Raw genomic sequence first — 22,199 nt, forward strand, 5'->3', positions numbered from 1 at the left:
CCATTGTAAAGCAATTGTACTCCAATAAAGATGTAAAAAAAAAAATAGAAAAACCCTGGGTGGAAACAAATATTTCAAAATCCCGATTATTCCAATCAAGAGGCTCAGAAGAAAAGGTCCTGCCTTTGTTGGTGAAAAGTAGAGTGAGAGGATAGGGTTGAAAATGTGAAAATTTACCTCTGATTTCCCTAAGTTCCCTACAAAAATAAATACAACAAATATCCTAAGTCTACTCCAAAAGCAAGGAAGACACACATCAGGCACAGAAGTAAGATTTCTGCAGGACGACATAGGACCTTCCACAGAAGTACAAGGCAGCGGCCCAAGTGAGCTGGTATCTAATGGTTGCCTGAGAGCTGCTACTGTGTGCAATCCTATACAGTCTGAGTGGTGGTCACAGTACCTAAGATTATTAAAATTATATACAAATGGAGCCTGGATATAAGAATTTCCTGAACAGACAAAAACGTTAAGCCATGTAAGAAAAACTAAATCCAGCTTATTTTATGAATTTAAGTGAAGCTCAACCTAGGTTATTTTTTTGTAAATGGCTCTGACAATCATAAAAGAAACATAAGTCATCTTCCTAAAAATGGCCTGAGATTATCACTTTTAACCAATCCCCTGCCATCTGGAAACCTTCACTGTAATAACTAATCATTGTAAAAATTAATAACTTCCTCATTTTTTTTCTCTATAAGTCATTCTATAACTTCATGTTCCCGAGCTGTGAATTTGAAAGCTCCCAGTTTGTGAACTGTTTTTATATGTACAATAAACTCTTACTAAATATTACTTATTGATTTGGTGGTTTTAATTTTGCTATTTCTGGATTTTTGACAAGATGTTAAACTAAAGAGAGAAAACTGAAGCAAATGTGTAGCCTGTGGTATTACTTTTTTGTTTTTAGTTTGTGATTTTAACCAAGTGCTAATAGTTAACAATAGACCCAAAAATGACACGTATATTTTGACCTACTTATTTATTTATGCAAGCATTCATTTTTTTAACAAGTATTTATTGAGTGCCTACTGTTTGCATCTGCAGTAGCTCTGAACTACTTCTTCACCATTCAAATTGTCATCACCCATCCTACCTTTTCCCAAACTTGGAAGTGAGTTCACAGACTTCCTTTTAGCTTGGAAACCTTGCTTGGCTTAGTCTTGTCCAGGATCCATAGATACTTTTTTTTTTAATAAATTTATTTATTTTATTTACTTATTTTTGGCTGCACTGGGTCTTCATTGCTGCTCACGGGCTTTCTCTAGTTGCAGCAAGCAGGGGCTACTCTTCATTGTGGTGCATGGGTTTCTCATTGCGGTGGTTTCTCTTGTTGCGGAGCATGGGCTCTAGGCATGTGGGCTTCAGTAGTTGTGGCACGTGGGCTCAGTAGTTGTGGCTCGCAGGCTCCAGAGTGCAGGCTCAGCAGCTGTGGTGCATGGGCCCAGCTGCTCCGCAGCATGTGGGATCTTCCCGGACCAGGGCTCGAACCCACGTCTCCTGCATTGGCAGGCGGGCTCTCAATCACTGTGCCACCAGGGAAGCCCCAGGATCCATAGATTCTTAAGTGTTGGGGAAAACCTCAAAGTTGATCTGTAAGGGACATCTTTTCAGTGAAAATTTACCTGCTTCCCCAGTTACTTGGACACGGAGAGATTTAAACTTCTGAGACAGACTGATTGGCAAACCCACTGCATTTCTGCCTTACTGACCATTCAATCCAAACTGGATGATTTGGGGTTCCAGTTTGTTTTTTTATATGACATTGTCCCTGTGCATTTACTTTTCTTCTTGCTGTTCTCTATCTTTTGAGAGTGCATAGAGTGAGGTCCCTATGATCCTTATAGCTGAATAACAGATACACATTCAGGTAAATCTGGATTTCAAATTCTAGTATCACATTCTATTTTATCATTTGCTTGCATCTGCTATTGATGAGGAAACTTCTGCCAGTCTATTTGTTACTACTTTGCAGGCAATTTTTTCTCTCTAAAGGTTTTCCATCCTTTCTTCCACTCTTTTATAATGGAACAGCTCAGACTCTGGAGTTTCATATTATAGTGTGAGTATCTCATAATTGCTTGTTCATTTTTTTTACTGAGGTGAAACATAACAAAAAATTAACCATTTTAAAGTGTACAATTCAGCGGCATTTAGTACATTACTATGTTGTGCAACCACCAGCTCTAACAACTTCCACAACATTTTTATCACCCCAAAAATATCCCATACCCATTAAGTAATCATCACCTTCCATTTCTCCTTCACCTAAGACCCCTACTAGCCAATAATCTTCTTTCTGGATTTACCTATTCAGAATACTTCATATAAATGGAATCATGCATTGTGTGTCCTTTAGTGTCTGGTTTCTTTCACTTAGCAAATGGTTTTGGGGGTACATCAAGGTTGCATTATGTATTACTCCTTCGTTCCTTTTTTGGCTGAATAATAGTCCATTGTAAGTATATGCCACGTTTTGTTTATTCATTCATTAATGAAAGGACATTTGTGTGTTTTCTTCTATTTACTATTCACTATTGTGAATAGTGCTTCTATGTACGTCCATGTACAAATATTTGTTTGAACATCTATATTCAACCATCATGGGTGTTATACCTAGAAGTGGAATTGCTGAGTCAAATGGCTACCTGTGTTTAACTTTGAGTAACATCCAAACAGATTTCCATAGCACCTGTAGAGTTGTACATTCCAACAAGCAATATGTGAGGGATGGAATTCTAGATAGATAAATAGATAGATAGAGAGATAGGCACATACTATATTAGAAGTAAAAACTAGTATTTTAAAATAAATATGTATTATTAACTACTTAAAAATAAACTAATAATAGAGAACGTTTTAAATATTTTTGCATTTCTCCTTAGCACTTGACTTAGTAGAAGAAAGCTGTATTTTCATATCTGCTTCCAAATACAATCCAATGCAACTTTACATGTCATATAGTCTCTGGAAAACAATGTACACTAAAATATAACATCTTGATATTGTTATAAGAATAACTTTGAACTCATGGACCCTCAGAAAGGGTTACAGAAATCCGCAGGTATCCCTGAAAACACCCTGAGAACAACTGGCCTAGATCTGGTACTTCTTTAGGGGATATGTAAAGGTATCGCATCTTCTTTCTAAGTTAGAATATTTCTAAAAAAGATACATCCTCCTAAATAACTATCTCATTACCCTGAGATAACCAAAGACAGAATAAGTACTTGATTCTTTCCATATATTTACCAGTTTTTGAGAGAATGAATTGTTTATACAGCTTCCAATGAGTTAGTTTTTGCATTATTGCATACTAATGAATTTCAGCATATTAGAAATGCTTGAATCTATCCTAACCATTGTTTTTCTTGAGGTTCAAATTGTCCCATCTGTGACATGGGATCCTTTCAAGCCAGTTGCTTATGAATTCTTTCAACATGCCTTTATCGTTGAGCTTTCCTTTACCTTCTGGCATGGCAAAGTTGTTCCAGACTCTTGTAGAAACTTCCTGCCCCGAACTAGAAATTAGCCATTTTTCCAAGGCGCTTTGCTTCCTTTTAGTGGTAAAATATTATGTGGAAGCCATAATCTGAGTCCTAAGTCTTGGTTTCTGGGCTTTTTAAGTGATCAGGACCTTTTTTTTAAAGGCTAAATATCATGATTTTATATTTATACTTTCAATTCTAGTTTAAAACTACAGAGTTTTATTCATCTGTCTCACATCAACTTCTCTTCTCCCACACAGAAAATCCTGGTTCCCAATGAATCAACAAAATTATGTATTCACCTAACCCTCCTGTACAGTATACTCTATACTATCCACCTATCCCACTATACATTGTATCTCACTGGACTATACACACATAATAGTCTTAGAATAACAATAAAAACACTACCAGCAACAATATAATTTTTGGTAATTTAAGATTTGTTTTCTTACCCTACAGTATATCCCCTGGAGACAAGCAAATTTCTATGCCTTACAGTCACTTGAAATAGGCCCTGACTTCTGGTGTGTCACAAACTTTGTAAGTGGTTAAGTTCCTTGTTGCATTTTGCTTTAGTTTTTAGGAATTGAAACTCTTGTTTGTTTGCCTTATAATGTTGTGAAATGTCTACACGCAGCAGGACATCCTGAATGCCAGAGTAATGAGCACAGCAAATCCTTTCTCCAAATATCAGTGATAATACTGGACAAAATTTTCAAAATAATCCATTTCAGAATTCTGGAAAAATGACCAAAGGCATACAACAGATTGAGAAGTGCTTATTTAAGAAGAACTACTTGAACTTCAGCAAGTACTATGAGGACAAATTAACATGGGGCTATTCCCATACTTCCCTTGACTTGGTGATGCCGTAGGCTGAGGGCCAGTAGTCTTGCTGTCACCAGAAGGGTACACCTGATTTAGAACTCCATAGAGAGACCCATGCCCAGGGAGGATGTAGAAAACAGTAGCAGTTGGTGGCAAAAATCAAAGGTCAACATTACAGCTGCCTGAAATGATGGTTGAGGCAAAGAAGAGACCAAACAAAATTTAACAAAGACACCTGGGAAGTGAGACAGCCATAGTGGACTTTGATAAGTTCCCACTTATTCCCAGAGGTTTGGAAGCTGCACACAAACTAAGGAGAGACCAAAAAGGACCACAGTTAACTACTTCTCCCCCACCAAACATGACACCTCGTGCAAAGAAAAAGTAGAAGCCAGGGTAAATTTGTAAACTGCTTGAATGGTAAATGTGTGCTCCAGTCCACACATGTCCCCTCAGTAAAATGTGGAAGCCTTACTCATTAAAATGTAAAGGCACTACCTCTGATTAATCTTTGGCTACCACTAAGCTGTTTTGACTTAAAAATGACTTCTAGAAGACTAGGAAGGAGAAAGAAAGGGGAGACAGAAAGGGTGACAGAAAGATACATAGAAGGACAGAGGGAGAGAAGGAAGAGGAGGAGGAGAAAAGAGGGAAGAAAGGAAAGAAAAGATATCTTTTAAAAATGAGCAGAGACATCAGCATTCTGGCTGCAGGGCAGCCAGAATCTACAGATTTAGTCCAGGCAGGTAACTAAACAAAATAAACAAACAAACAAACACAAAAAGTAAAACAAACAAAACAATGATGGCTGGATTTGAAGAGCCTCAAACAAGAAACAAACCATATGACCAGCAAAGAGTGGATGGATAAAAAAACAAAATACAGCGCTTCCCTGGTGGCACAGTGGTTGAGAGTCCGCCTGCCGATGCAGGGGACACAGGTTCGTGTCCCGGTCTGGGAAGATCCCACATGCCACGGAGCGGCTGGGCCCGTGAGCCATGGCTGCTGAGCCTGCGCGTCCGGAGCCTGTGCTCCACAACAGGAGAGGCCACAACAGTGACAGACTTGCGTACCACAAAAAAAAAAAAAAAAAAAAAAAAAAAAAAAAAACAGCATATACATACATGTAATTCTGTTCAGTAATAAAAAGGAATAGACTGCTGATACACTGATAAACAACATGCGTGACTTATAACCATATGCTGGAGCAGGGAAAGGGCAAATACAAAGAGTACATACAGGGGAGGAGATAAAGGTGGCAGAGTAGGAGAACGCTGAGCTCACCTCCCCCCAAGAACACATTGAAAATACATCTACATGTGGAGCAGTTCTCACTGAAAACAAATTGGAGATGGGCAGAAAGACTCTTCTACAGCCAAGGCTGTAAAACAAAATCTACATGGAATCAGGTAGAAAGGGAAGAGAAGTGATCAGGTCAGGACCTAAGCCCCTATGAGGGCACACAGGAAAGGAGGGCGATTGCACAGGCTCAGAGATCTTCCCTGGGAGGGAGAGGTTGGAACCACATACTGGGTGCCCCAGACCTGGGGTCTGACACCAGGAACACCAGTGCTCTTAAATGATGTGAAAACCACTGGGACTTAGAGGAGGGCTGTGAGAAACCTAGGCTCTGCTCATGAAGAACTCAAGCATGCTTGCTTACTCCCAGGAACAAGGCGGCGGAAGCAGATTGAAACACCCAGGGCTCTGGCCAGTTTCCCACAACTGCCGCATTGTGCACCCCAGCCCCTCTAGCTCCAGCACAGCTCCCCACTAAGATGAAGGCTGTCAGTGCCTTTGCTGGGGAGAGTATGCAGATGAGGGGAACAGAGCCGGCTCTGACCGCCACTGCATCTGCACAGACAGCCATTGTTGGCACTCACAGAGGTGGTGGATCAAGAGCTGTCTCGAGCTCTGACTGGCGTGCCAGGACCATCCCACCACACACCCAAGCCCCCACTGTGTGCACATTTGCTCTAGCGCTGCTCCCCTTTGAGGCAAAGTTAATCTTGCTGGGAGGGGAGAAGTGCACATTTAGAGGGACGAGAACCAGCTGGGACCCTAAACTCAAAACTTCTGCTCCAGCACCTTGGAACCTGACCCCACTCCCCACAGGGAGGTAACAGTCACTGAACATAAGAAAAGCCACAGCTCACACCTGGATTTGGCTCTAGCCCCTCTGTCTCCAGCCCAACCTCCCAAAAATGTGACAGCTGCCAGCACACCCTCAGGGGAGATGTGACCCATGCTCACTTCAGATCAAGCTCTCCCACCAAAGCCACTGGGCACAGGCAAACTGCACAAGGATGTTCCCATATAAGGACACCCTTTCAAGACCAGAATAGGTAACTGGTTCACTTAATTTCATAAGGACAGAGAAAGTTAAACAAAATGAGAAGACAGAGGAATTTGTTTCAAATGAAAGAATAAGTAAAAAACCTGAAAAAACAACTAATGAAACAGAGATAAATAATTTACCAGATAGAAATTTCAAGGCCTTAGTAATAAAAATGCTGACTGAACTTGGGGAAAGAATAGATGAACACAGTGAGAATTTTAACAAGGACTAAAAATTATTAAAAAGAACCTGTCCGAGCTGAAAAATGCAATAACTGAAATGAAAAACATGCTAGAAGGGATTAGGGATTAACAGTAGACTAGGTGAGAGAGAATGCATACGTGATCTGGAAGATAGAATAATAAAATTACCAAATCAGAATAGCAAAAAGAAAAACAAATAAAAAATGAGAATAGTTTAAGTGACCTCTGAGACATCAAGTGTACCAACATTTGCATTGTAGGTGTCCCAGAAGGAGAAGAGAAAGTGAAAGGGGTCAAAAATGTATTTGGTGAACGTATTAGTCTTTCAAATTTTTCAACATTAATAATGAAATTCAAAGTTACGCTCAATGAGCTTTCTGTTATAGCCACAGATATTTGACTATTTCTATGAGCTACAAACTTGCCCAAGAACCATACACAGTTTAAGCCCCATACAAATCACTCACAGGCACCAGATCTCATCTTTACTGAATCTTCTTGCCAATGGCAAACTCTTAGTTGGTGATTTAGGAAGCTATGGCTGATATAATGCTACATGTTTATCACATTTTTTTGCCCATGGGCCTATTTTTAAAATGCTATAGTCTTTCTCCCTTGTAATTGGGTCAGGGCCATGTGACTGAGTTCTGGACAATGGAATGTGTTGTGCTGGAGACGTAAGCCTCCTCCAGGTCTGACCATGTAAACTATTGCAACTGATCATCTTGCCATGCAGTGCCACCCTGGAGGTCACATGTTCCAGATGGCACATACAGGTAGAGAAGGGCTGCCTGGCCTACATGAAGTTTGCCTACATGAGAAATATACTGTGTTGCATTTAGCCTCTAAGATTCTCAAGTTTATTTATAACTGCAACACAACTAGCTATACTGGTTAATATTGTTACCAGATCGAACTTGGGTCCACTTGCCCAACTCGCAGTAAAGCCAATCTACCAGCAGCAGGTTGTGGTGAAGGAAAAAGTACAGTGTTTATTGTAAGGTGCCCAACATGGGGCTGAGCAAGGAGAACGGGCAAGTCATGCTCAAAAGACCTGAATTCCCTGACGGCATTCAGGGAAGGGTTTTTAAAGACAAGGTGAGGGAGAGGGTCTCCAGATGCATCATCAGCTTGTGCACATCCTTCTGATGGGTTGGCGGTGAAATAACTGGGTGGTATTTCAGGAGTTAAAAATCATCAACCTTCTGGTTCCAACCAGTCTGGGGTTAACGTGCTGGTGGTCAGCATGCAGTTAACTTATTCCCCCTGACAGAGGTTTTAGTATCTGCAAAACAGCACAAGAATACGGCTCAGGATATTATCTGTGTCCCTTGAGGAGGAATTAAAGGTCCTTGACTTTGTTTTATGGCTAAACTATTATTATCTTGTCTTGCTTGACTATTTTCCTTTGTTTCTGCATTTTCTTACTTTTCTGATTAAGTTTGCCCCTTGGAATTCGGGGAAGGCCTAGGAGGCTAAAGTTTTTCTACAAACAAGAGGCAGAGAACACTGGGGGTTTGTCCCCAGAAAGGCCCTGCAGAGTCTTGCTCAGTTCGAACCTCCTGAATTCAGAACCAAATGAGATAAAGATATAGAGCATAAGACGCACGGATCAAATTTTCAACTTTATTTCTGATTAAGTTTCTAGAGAATGTCCCTTAAGTGTGTAATCCAAGTAATATTGCTGGTATTGAATATCGAAGTGGTCTTACTCACTGTTATAAACTGATTTTTTTTTGTGCGAGCCCCAAAGTACGTATGTTGAAGCCCTAACTCGCAGTGTGGTTATATTCGGAGATGAAGCCTCTAAGAAAGTAACTGAGGTTAAATGATGTCCTAAGTGTGGGAATTTATAAGGAGACACCAGAGAACTCTCTCCCTCTCTCCCTCTTTCTCTCTCTCCACGTGCACTGAGGAAAGGTCATATGAGGACACATCAAGAAGGTGGCTGTCTGCAAGCAAGCCTTCACCAGAAATCAAATTGTCTTGGACTTCTAGTCTCAAAAACTGTGAGATAATGTGTCTGTGGTTTAAGCCACCCAGGCTGTGTATTTTGCTATGCAGCCCAGGCAGACTAATACACTCACCTAGTCCAGGCAGTGCTAGAAAACCTGTAAGCACCCCACCAGAGGGCCTGTTTCTGGTCGACTCAGGAGATGGAGGAGATCAGAACTGACACTTCTGAGACCAGCTTGGCTCCAGAGGCCAAGGGCAGGAAGAAACTGTTGAGACATATCACAAACCCAGTTTCTCTCCTGGACTCACCAATGAGCTAATTCACTCTATTTTCATGGGAAAGAATAAGACTGAGAAAAGAAACAAAAAATATGGAAGGAAAATTCTCCCTCAGGGGAACTAGAAGGTATCAGCCCCATCCCCTGACAGAGTAATACCCATCCAATCATCCAAGCAGAAACCTAGAAACCTGCATTCTTTGCAAACTTACCTCTCCTTTACTCCTCACAAGCACCACAGCATTTCTCTCCATAATTTATAAAATCCTCCTCTTCCTCTCTAACCTATCATTTAGTTCTGCTTTCATCATATGTGACCCAGGTCACTGCCACAACCCCTTATCTGTGCAATGCAATCCAAACCCTCTCCCTATCTGTTCAGCACTCTGGTTCAGAATTGCTATAAAAATGTACACCTGATCATGTCAAGCTCATGCTTAAAATACTCCAATTACTTTCATGAAAAATAATCCAAACTCCTACTATGTATGTCAATTTTATATAAAAAGGCTCATATAGATATATCATTCCACAAGAAAAAGCGTGGGGGAGGTGAAAGGAGTGGGATCTGTGAAAAAAGGAAACTGACAAGACTATTTGTACCAGTGAACACTTATGAACATAAATGTAAGAGTCTGAAATCTGTATGAAATGCAATAGAGAGAGAAGGAGATGGTTATATAGGCCCTCTAGACACACAGGACCCCCAAAGAATAATCTGAGATGGGTGGGACATCCTCTGATTAGAATCCAGCCTGGCTGAGGGTCCTGGCTGTCCTGGGGGGAGCCCAGTGCTCTTCCTCTGTCACCAGCCTTCCCCAAGCTCCTTCTTCTCACCCCATTGGTGCTCAGGCCACAGGTATCCTCATGCTTGCCTTTCCCTGGGCTCTTACCTGGCCCTCCCCCAAGCTCACCTCAGTGGGTTGTTTTCCTGCTAGAGAGCACTGTCCTCAGCACTCCAGTGTCCTGTCCCTGCCCCAGTGTCACACTCTACCCCCTCATCCCCTCTCTGCCAGCAGAAACCTCACCCACTGCACACTTCCTTATTGCAGAAACCCCACCCACTGCACAGTTCCCTATTGCAGAAACCCCACTGCCTTCCACAACCACACGCCTTTTACTGGGCCTTTCATTTCCCCATTAGCATGTCTTCAAGCTATTCTCTCCACTTTCTGGCTCCCAGCAGCAGTCCCTGCCTCTGTTCTGTGTCCTCCCCCATCTCACACCTACAGCAGTAGGAAGGGTTCCACCCTGAGATCTAGGGGAAATCACTTACTAGAATGCATTGACCACTGCCCTGGGTCTCAACTTCTCCCACTGTAAAATGACTGGACTAAAAGAACTTGACATTCTCCAATTCTGCTTCAACTTTAACATTCTTTGACTCGGTCTGTGTTCACATTCGTTTTTATTTACATAGTCTTTTCTTTCTGTGCCTCCTGGGCCTCATTTCTTACTTTTCTATGGCACCATAATGTTCTCTATTTACCCTTAATCTGAGTCCCCAAGGTCTCATCTCTATTTTGTCACCACTCCTCCCTAATTTATCCATTCATTCTAAGTGCCGCTCACCATCTTGGCTAAATTTTTAAACATGAAGCATTGCCTTATCATTAGACCATTAGATTTCTTTGTGTAAATATATGAACAACAGGCAAGATGCTTTTTTTTTTTTTTTGCAAAATAGAAGCCAAGAAATGAACAAGTAAAAACTACCACAAAACAGAGATATACCAGGTAAGCTATAGTTTTATAAATTATTTATGCATGCATATGCTGACCTTACAAGATGATAAGAAAGTCTTCAACAAGCAAATCAAACAAGACATTGAAAACAAGAGTGGGAAATAGAAGCTTCCCAGGGCATTGTTGAGGGTTGGTTCCCAAAGCTTTTGTCTACAGTAGCCACATGGGTGAGGAGGTAATGTCTTGAGATCACCCCACACAAACAAAAAAAAAAAATGCAAGTTGTCATGAGACTTTCTACTACACCCTCAGTGAAACTGGACCAGAAAAAAAAATCCATCCAACTGAACAGGGAAATAACGAGGAACCTTATGGTTGCCTTATGCTCTGCCTAGGAATTTTTAAAATTATTCTTATGAAATTTCTTAATCACGGGTTTGCCTCACATGAGTTTGGCATTGAAAATATTCTAATTAATTTGGAATGCCCAATCCAAGAAATTAATATCAAAAAAGTGGTTCCAAGAGAGGAGGCATGAATAGTTAGGGCACAGAGGATTTTTAGGATGGTGAAAATACTCTATATGATATTATAATGATGGATATATGCCACTCTATATTTGCCGAAACCCATAGAATACATAGTTTTTTTCTAAGCAATCAGTAAAAAAGAAAAACAATTCAGATCAATTTATGCTAGACAACAGACTGGATTATCTTTCCATGTTCTCTAAATAAAATGATCATTTTCAAATTATTTCTCTGGATGATGTATTATTTCTGGAATTTTGTCAGCTTTTTTTAAATGGAAGTATAGTTGATGTACAATTTTATATAAATTACAGGCATACAGCATAGTGATTCACAATTTTTATAGGTTACACTCCATTTATAGTTATTCTAAAATATTGGCTATATTCCCTGTGTTGTACAATATATCCTTGTTTGTCAGCTTTTTAAAAATTGAAATTTATTGTCATTTCTGTTGTGTCTTTTAAATATTGAGTATCTTACAACTGAAAAAAAATTGGTTTCAAGCTGGTCGCTTGGCAGAAGCAAACACAAACCTGAATTCTAGGGATCCATGACCAATACAATCTTCTAATATAGGCAGTTCTTGCTTTGCACAATTTCATTATACACAAATTTCAGTTACCATGGTTTATTTAAATAATGCCAATCCCCCAACAACATGGCTCAATTTCAGTTGCCACAGTATACTAAAGATTAGTAATTGAACAAAGCACAAACTTTACTAGTAACTCTTCATTCTATGAATGACTATGGAAATAATAAAAGTGCAATCAGTAACCAATGACACCAGTGACCAATCACAACACTTCTTTCACAGTCTGTCAATGGCTGTTAATTTTCTTCCACGCATGGACAGCAAAATGTGTACAGCTGACCCTTGAACAATATGGTTTGAACTGCATGAGTCCACTTATACATGAATTTTTTTTTCAGTAAATACAGTCACAGTACTACACTATCAGAGGTTGGTTGAATCTGCACATGCAAAACTGTGAGTTCAGAGGGCCAACTGTAAAGGTACATGTGGATTTTCAATTGCACAAAGGCCCCCCTAACCCCATGTTGTTCCAGGGTCAACCGTACTTGCATTATCTCCTTGTATTCAAATAATAAATCCATGTGACATTTAAATGAAGAATAATAGAAAGAGGGAATCAGCCAAGAAAGATGAAAATGAAAATGCTGGAAGTGAGATTTGAATTTAATGTAAATGAAGTCATAGAAGAAATAGAAGAGACCTGGGGAATGTTGATACTGCCACTGGTTGAGAAATTATGGATATGAACCTAGAGGAACTTAGTGAAGGCAAACTTATCAATATAAATGAGGAAAATAATTGTGATGAGAAGGATGAAGCTGTCCCAGATGAAGTGATGCCTACAGAAAAGTTCACATTTAAAGAACTCTCAATGTATCAAAAACTCAAAGTGTAAATTGGAAGCTAGCCCAATCTTAGAAAGAATTATGAAAATTCACCAAGGCATAGAAAAGATACTCCATATCTATAAGTTATAGAATGAGAATAAGGCAAGCATCAAACTGCTCTTGGTAAATATTTACAAGAAAATAAAACATTTAAATTCTGGACATTTTTATCATTTTCAGTGCCAACATGCTAAATTAATACTAGTGTTACTATTTTTTTCAATATCCCTATACAGTTGACCCCTGAACAACATAGGTTTAAACTACATGAGTCCACTTTTACATAGATTTTTTTCAATAAATACAGTACTACACAATCCACAGTTGGTTGAATCCACAGATATGGAAACACAGACACAGGGCCAGCTGTACAGTTATACACAGATTTTATGACTGCGACCCTCACATTACTCAAGGGTCAACTGTGTATTTATAACCAACAGTAAGAGGGTTTTTTAATGTTTTGACAAAAATTTTTAAAGGTGATGGAATGATCATAATTTTCCCATTGATTATTTAGGTCTTTTGCTTGGTTTCACCTTGCATGATCAATTTTTAGAGTCCCACACTACTATGCAAAGCAAAGACGGACTTTATATTTTAAGATTTGGAGTCAAAATTTAAAAATTATAATTTGTTAACATCCATAGTATCTTCTTATTGACATATCACTTCATTTTTCTTTAAAGAATGCCTTAATCCTTTGAAGCTTGGAAGGAATTAAGTACATTGGATTGGGATGCTAATATCATTCTGCTTATGGTATTAATTTTACTAAAATACCATGGCAAACTAGTACTAAATCCATCAACTTAAAGGATATTTTTGGAAGTATACATTTGGCTTGTTTTCTGGAACCCATACTTTTATTAATATCTTCAAATTTTCCAAAGAAGTATTGAAGATTACCACAAATTGAATTCCTAATCCCATGATGGCATTAGCACTTCTTCTCTTATATTTAACAATGGTTTTAATTTCATATTTATATTTTCAATACACTCCAATGTTTTGTTGGAGACTGAAAAGTAATAGTACCATTCTTGTATGATATTTTAAAACTATTTATAGATAGGCTTTTACTATATCTTTTACTACCAAAATTTTAAAAAGAATGTGCACAGATCAAAGTATATAGAATGCAAAGTTACTGTCCTTCTGCTTCACACTTACTTCAGATGCAGCCCTTTAAGATGATAACCTAAAGTTCAGACACCAGTGATATCTTTGAAGATATGCAAGTCTGGTGAAAGCTTTGCTGAACTTCTCAGTGTTTTTATCTGCTTCTCATGGAATCAGCAGATGCTCTTACTGGAAAAGCAGCCGCAACTACAGGGTTAATTCTGTGAATTTCTGTCTTCTCCTAGATATTGACCCAGTAATTTATTTCTCCTTTGTTGGTTCTTCAATGTCTTCAGGCAGATTTTATTTTATATTTTCTCGTGTTTTCTACTTGTCCTTGACAAGACAGTTGGTTCAAATTAGATAGTCCACCAATTCTAGAAGCAGAAGGCCTCTACTTTTTTTTAATTGTTCATTAATAAAATCTACCATCCTTTCATGTGTGGAGCCTCAATTTATGTCTCAAAAATCTAGGCAACAACAACACTGGTACAGGCAAGTTGAGACTCTATAGTGGGAAGTGACCCATGAGCATGTGTATAAAACATGTGAATTCAAGGTGAATTTCTTCACGTCTCCTTGACCATGGAGCTATTTCAAAATAATATAGGAGAGGAACCAAATTTGGGGCATCTTATCTAAGCTGCACACCTAGTCCAGACTGAAAACCAAGGCAAAAACTGGCACTAATTGTTTTGTTGCTTAATGCTTTAAAATAATCTATATCTAAGAGTCTCTGATTCCTTTACCAGATAATTTGCCTCAGCCATTCCTCCTGAGGCAGCCTAGTTGAAGGTCATTGCTCATAGAATCTCATGCACATTTCCTAAGATTTGCTTTGTGGTCTGTGTTTTCAACACTAACTTTGTGAGGCCTGTGTGTTTACTTAAGTTTGGCAAGTAAATCTCTTCTTCCATAGAAATGCACTCTTGCTCTAGTGGATGCTGTGGAGCCACCAGTGTACCCCCTTCAGGACAAACATAAGTGTTTCCCTCAGCCTGAGGGAGTGTTGGCTGCTGACAGCTCACAGACATGTCCCTCTCCAGGCACTGCCTTCAGTGGGAGAGCTGCTCTGTCCAAGGGGACATCTCTTCCCTGAGAGCACATACCAAATATGTGAGTAAAAAGTTAAGTCCCATTACCTAGTCTTAGGAAGTCTCTGAAGGGTCATCCTAGCTCCAGAACTCTCTGTGGGTTTGACTAAATCCTCTACTGAAACTGTATCACAGTTCAACCTCACCCTCTCCTCAGTCCTGCTGTTCCTGAAAGCACCCCCAGCAAGCCTTCTGCATGCAGACATCCACCTGAGTATATTTCCTTAGAAACTGACCTACGACACTCATCTGTATAAAACTAGCCACTTGACTTGGACAAAGCCATCCTAAGAGCAGCAACTTGCCACAGTAAACCCTCAAATGGACACGAGAAACAAAGTCCTACAACAACCTGCCCAGGCCACAACAATAAAAAGTCAACTACATGGCATACAAAAAGCTCCATGTAGAGAATGGATAAAGAAGATGTGGTACATATATACAATGAAATATTACTCAGCCATAAAAGGAACAGAATAATGCCATCTGCAGCAACGTGGATGGACTTAGAGACTGTCATACTGAGTGAAGTAAGTCAGACACAGAAAGACAAATATCATATGATATCGCTTATATGTGGAACCTAAAAAAAATGGTACAAATGAACTTATTTACAGGATGGAAATAGAGTCACAAATGTAGAAAACAAACTTATGGTCACCAGGTAGTAAGGGTGAGGGGGGATAAACTGGGAGATTGAGATTGACATATACACACTACTATATATAAAATAGATAACTAATAAGGACCTACTGTATAGCATAGGGAACTATATTCAATATTCTGTATGACCTATATGGCAAAAGAATCTAAAAAAGAGTGGAGATATATATTTATATATATATATAATGGAGTCACCTTGCTGTACACCTGAAACTAACACAACATTGTAAATCAACTATACTCCAATAAAATTTTTTTAAAAATTAAAAATTAAAAGAGCTCCATGTTGAATCATATGGGTCACTACACAATAACGAAGCCAGAGACTCATGTGGGCACTCCCTAATTTCTAAAGCCAAAGGTTTCTCACAGATTAATTTGTTCTCCATTTCCATAACAATTTTTCCCTCCGTACTTGTCTTCTAACAAAGGCCCCAGCAGCTTTTATTAATTCTCTTATGAATTAAACTTATTATCCTAAACTATGGACATCCATCAACCTTCCATTTTATTTAAAATGAGTGAAAATGTATGCTAAAAATTTATTCCAACCTTGTTTATAAGTTATAGACTTTCCTTGGTTTTGTTTTAAGTTACAGCTCTTCTCTAGGGTCAGTACAGAGGAAGTTCCTTTTTCTATTTTGGATTTATTTCAGTGAGATGAATTATGAAATATTTCTCTCTACTATTTTCCCAGAAGTTCACTCTGATTTTTAACATGTTTCTTTTTGTATAAATTTTGGAATGACTGGTTGCATTTTCTCCTTTGCCTTAGAAAATATACAGATAAAAATAAAACTAGATACAGATAACATGGGTGTTACTGTGAAAATTTTTATTTAGCCTTAGCAAAAAATAAATAAACCAAAGCTATCAACACTTTTTTAGGCAGATAAAGTCTCATTTTATTGAATGAGCGATCTATGTAATTGCTGAGGCCACTATGTACAGACAAGAGGGGGAGAACCTATTTCTTGGTCTCTTCCTCCTTGGAAAGAGCCTTAATGATTTCCCCCTTCTTGGCTTGGAACCCGTCTTCACGTTGCTCTCGTGCTTCCCTGGTCTTAGACCTGCGGGCCTCAGCCTAGTCGGTCTGAAGCTTCTTGCAAGCTTTGTCTAACTTCAGCTTGTGCATATGTTCCGTGAGAACCCGCTTGTTTTTGAACACATTACCCTTCACTTTCAGGTACAGGCTGTGATACATGTGACGGTCAATCTTCTTAGATTCACGGTATCTTCTGAGCAACTGGCGTGGAATTCTTATCCTTCTCCTCATCTAGGTTAACTTCTTGGGCATTCGAGCATTGGCAGTACACTTTCACTTACCTAGGTCCATAAGCCTTCCCTTCTGGCAGGCTGAGGTATTTTTCTGGCTTCAAGCTTGGGAATGGACAGTCACAGGCTTCTGGATGATCAGCCCACCTTTGATCAGCTTCCAGATCTGCTGACAGGAGTTAGCATTGAAGATTTCACTAGTCTCGACAGGGTCCAACCAGACCTTCCTTTTGCTGCCACAAAGGACACTGAAAGCAAGCCTCTTCTGAAGCCTGAGCCTACTCATGGCCACAGTGGCAAAAGGAAAGCCAGAGTTATCAACTGATATTCAACTAACATCCTGGATTAGTTAGGATCAAGTGTGGCTGCAAGTGACAGAAAATTCAAATGAACAATATCTTTAAAAACAGGTAGTTATATTTCTCTCTCTTGTGAAAAGACTAGAAATAGGCAATTCAGGGTTGTTATGGCATCTCATTGTGTCCGGGGTTTGGTTCCAGTTTCCTCTTTTGTTTGGGGGGTTTTGTCTTTGCTTTTTTTGTTTTCTTTTGGTCTTTGCCATGCTTGGCCCTCATTCCAAAGGTCATCCTGTTCTCTGAGTTGGTTGCAAGAGGTCCTTCCATCAAATCCACCTTTCAGACGACAGTAAGGAAAAAGGAATAAGCCAAGTACACTCACCCCCCACCACCACCACTGCTCAGATCCACTTTGCAGGAGCTGTACACTGCATTGATCAGACCTCAGTCACATAACCACAACCAGCTAAGAGGGTCCCTAAGAGATGTAGTTTTATTCTGCCCAGCTAATAATTGGTTGTTAATTTATTCTAGAGGAAGTGCAAAATAGATTCTGGGAGACAACCAGTTGTCTGTGCTATATAACCCCATTTGGTAATTCATCTGTCTATTTAGGTACATGAATGTATAGTTGGTAACTTGAATAGGTCACCTGGAAATAACATTGTTCAAAGCCCATGAGTGTTTCTCTTAGGACACTTTATACCCAAATTAGGGCTCATATTCATTTTAAATATTTCCCTTCTAAAATTGTATCTGGCATTCTCTCTGAAGTAGAATAGGTTGTGCATTGAGGATGGATGGAGTTGTAGGTAGGCCAACAAGTGCCTCTATATTAGAGAAGAACCAAATTATATCTCAGGAAGAATCTTGGTCCTCACTGCAGATATTATCAGCCTCCTGGGAGCAAACCTAATATTCAAACAACAGTCCATGAGTAGGTCTCCAAAAGCCACAAGAAATTTGCAATTGCAAATCCCACCTACAACTCCACTGATTATTAAACTTACTGCTCTGCATTTAACAGATAATATAAAACTGTCATATATACAGTGTACGTTAGAGTACATAACCTGTGAGTCTCTGCTGCTAAAAAAAACTCAAGTTAGTTCAACATAAACAATATTTATGGGAGACTTAGCGTCTACTCATTCCTGTAGATTATATAAGATCTGCCATTGAGTTTGCCAGAACATCAGAGAGCTGCACAGGTGGACCAGATCCTGCATGTTGTGTAGTTACTTTCCCCAGTTTTTGTTTTAGGCTGGCATGATCACCGTACTTTAAGAGACTTAAAACGGGCCTGTGAACCTCATAAAATTTACTTAAAGAATACTCCTTGAGAACATTTTTCACTGCACCAAATAGTTTATTCTCTATAAGAACTGACGGGAGGATTTTCCTTGTGGCCTCAGGACCAGGAAGAGTGATACTTTCCCTGAACAACGTATTTGTCTGTTTCTTCTAGACACTGTGAATGTGTAATTGATCCTGTCTTAATCATTTTATAGTCCTCCAATAATTCATGACCCACATGTATAGGGTGTATAGGGTGTCATGATACTTTCTTTTTTAATTTACTCCATTCTTGATTTCATCTTACTTACTGGCCATATCTTCCTTTGAATTCAATTCCTAAATTTTCATTGATATGTCTTTAACATTATGTGCATGTTTTTGTAAGTGGTTTTCAATTAGTTTTAGAGATAACATGTTATTGTGAATTTAAGTATGGATTTGTAAGCTGTTTGATGATTTGGGGACCTTAACACTTCTAATTTTTGAATAATAATGAGGATGCTGAAACTTTTAATCTCTACTGCCACCCAGTGGTAAAGTATAGAAACTTATCCCAATCCTGTAGCCTTTGATGATTACAAAAACTCATGTTTTCAGTGTTTTAATGTTGCAGATATTTTTATTCTGTTCTTAGACAAACAAGTATTTTATATGATATTACATTTTTTATGTTTTTTTCCCTGAGAAGGAACTACTCACGGTGCAACTCATCATCCCAATTCACTCATTAAATATTTTCCAATTTTTATTTTGTTATGCTGTGTTTTACCTTTGGAATCTTAAGTGCAGATTGTTGACTTAATCATTCTCCTCCATTATGGCTCATGGACACCATTTGTTCAAGCAGACTTCCTTTGTGAAATATTTATTTATTTATCCCCATATCCTTCTCTTCCCCACATTCTAATGTATAAATATGTTATCCTGCTAGGTGTTCTTATAAAATGTGGTATTGTTTGATGTCTACAGCTTTAATTTCCACAGATGGTATTATACTGTATATGCTTCACCTATTAATATTATTTCATTCAGCACTCTTTTAAAGACCTTCCCCTGTTATTCTGTGTCAAGTTTTTGTTTCTATCAATACCTGTTACATAAAATCTCATAGTGTGCATATACTGCATTTTACTTAGGTGTTTCCATAGAGATGAACATCTAGCATGCTTCCAACACCTCATTATCATAAAAACTCTGTGATAACCATCTCTACATATGTTCTCTCTTGGAGCCGGGTAAACATTTCCCATTACACATATGCAGAAGTGGGATTGCAGGGTCAATATGTATGTCATTAGACAAGTTGCTACCGCAAACTCTTCAGAATTACGGCATCACCATCAATGTATGGGGATTTCCATCTATTTCACAACCCTGCAAACACCGGGCTGCTGCAGCTTTTTAACTTTGTAAATTTAGTGGTATAAAATGAGATCTTGTTTTAATTTTCATTTCTCTATCAATGAGTTTAAGTGTAACCTTAATTGCAACAAATAGTATTATATGTGCTCTTTATTTCTTAATGTAGGTCACTCAGCACTCTTTTAAAGAGCTTCCCATATTACTCTTTGTATATATGTACAAAATACATATACACATTTTGTTTTAAAAATTTCAAATACTTCCTTCAGTTTTTCACCCACTAATTTTGCTGGGTGTATGCTTTATTGAAGAGAAAGCCTTAATTTTAGAAAGTAAAATTCAACAACTTTTACGTTTAAATTAATCTTTTCTTTTTTTTTTCAAAAAAACATCAATTTTGGGTTTCCCTGGTGGCGCAGTGGTTGAGAGTCCGCCTGCCGATGCAGGAGACACGGGTTCGTGCCCCAGTCCGGGAAGATCCCACATGCCGCGGAGCAGCTAGGCCAGTGAGCCATGGCCGCTGAGCCTATGCATCCGGAGCCTGTGCTCCGCAACAGGAGAGACCACAACAGTGAGAGGCCCGCGTACCGCAAAAAAAAAAAAAAAAAACCATCAATTTTATACAGCTTGTGATACAGAAGTAACAATATGCAAAACAGTGGAACATCTATGCTCTCCCCACCCAAACTGGGCATGCTCATTCCTGTCCCCCAAGAGGTGGAGGACCCAGGACCCCTGCCCAGCAGGACCTATCTTAGTTACAGGCTCTGGGAGGGACTAAGCCCTTAGGGGTCAAGGCTGGGAGGGAAAGACACCAGCACTTAGGCCCCCTCGAGGGCCCACTGGTTAACTGGAACTGTGCATGTATACATGGGATGGGGACGGGGGGTGGGACAACCCACCATAGGCCAATTCTCCCAATTCTCCCAATTCTCTAGATTTTCCAGTTTGGAAATTTAATTTAAGAAATAATTATCTGCACTAATAGATCATAACAATATTCTGCCATAGTATATACTGTTAGCTTTCTAGTATTGCCTTTTGCATTTATGACTTTATTCCATTGTGAATAAGCCTTTACTCTTCTCTTTCAAAAATAATTTAGATCTATGTAGTCATTTATTCTTCCATACAATATAAAAAATTAGGTTTACTAAGTACCTAGAAATATTCAGCTAGAATTTTAACTAGGAATTTACTGAAGTTATAGAATAAAGAGAACTGTAATTTCCTATAGTAATTTCTTCCATACAACTCCTATTAATCAGAAATACTTTCATGATCTTAATAGCTTTTAAAATCTCCCTGCAGAATACTTGTATAATCTCTCTTGCGCTAATTTTTAGTTATTTTATAGTTTTTGATGCTATTATAAATGGTATCTTATTTTATTTGTTACAAAAAAAGTTTGTTGATTTTTTAATATTTATTTTGTGTCTATATTAGTTGCTAAACTTTCATGTTAGTTCTAATGGTTCCCTTTTTATTCTACTAGATTTATAGGTAGAAATCATACCATCTGAAAGAATACCTATTCTCTTGAAATCCTTTCAGTTTTTATTTATGTTAATTTTTATCTAGATAATTCCTGACCTCTCTTTTTATTCCCAACATTTTACTTATTTTTTAATTTTCTTATATACAATCACATGACCTTCAAATATCTTTTAATTTCTCTTTTAATCCCTCCTTATTTTTCTTGCCTTACTAGATTAACTAGGACTCAGTATTCTATTGAATGGTGAAGATTATAGTAGGCAGACAATTTGTATTTGATTTTCACTGGAATGCTTTTAAACATTCACAATTAAATTTACCTCAGGCAGGCTGTGTGTAGCTACATTTGACCATACAGTGGAAGTTTCCTTTTGTTCTGAGTTAGTAATGTTTTATCAGAATGGATATTTAAATATATCAAATGCTTTTTATATAACTCTAGAGATTATTTTATGGTTTTATTTCCTTAATCTGTTAAAGTAAGGGATTCTATCAAGTGATTTTTATTGGTACACAAACCTTGCATTCTCTGGATAAATCCCACTTTATGTGGTGTTTGTTTCTGTTTGCAAGTATTTTATTTGAGTCAGTCATAGATAATTTCTGAGGAAATATACATAAATGAGATTAGCTAATGGCTACTATTTTAATATTTGGTTGGTTTTTTTCCTGGAAAAGTTCTTGCTGGTTTGGTGTAATGAAAATAGTGCCTCCTAAAATTAGTTGGGATTGCCAACAAACACATGAAAGGATGCTCAACATCACTAATCATTTGAGAAATGCAAATCAAAACTACAATGAGATATCACCTCATACCAGTCAGAATGGCCACCATCAAAAAATCTACAAACAA

The 22,199-nt window shown here is 38.5% G+C and overlaps 1 protein-coding gene and 1 pseudogene across 4 annotated transcripts in view; both read right to left on the bottom strand.

The window, feature by feature from the left end:
* The window catches only part of LOC308613166 (T-cell surface glycoprotein CD1b-1-like), an 82,913-nt gene that overhangs the window by 30,195 nt on the left and 30,519 nt on the right, over window positions 1–22,199 (bottom strand). The window lies entirely within an intron of this gene.
* On the bottom strand, window positions 16,531–17,193 carry LOC308613177 (large ribosomal subunit protein eL19-like; annotated as a pseudogene). The gene has a single exon. The product of its transcript is annotated as a large ribosomal subunit protein eL19-like (transcript).

This window comes from Mesoplodon bidens, assembly GCF_964165515.1.
Source record: "Mesoplodon bidens genome assembly, chromosome: 2".
In the NCBI taxonomy this organism is placed as follows: domain Eukaryota; kingdom Metazoa; phylum Chordata; class Mammalia; order Artiodactyla; family Ziphiidae; genus Mesoplodon; species Mesoplodon bidens.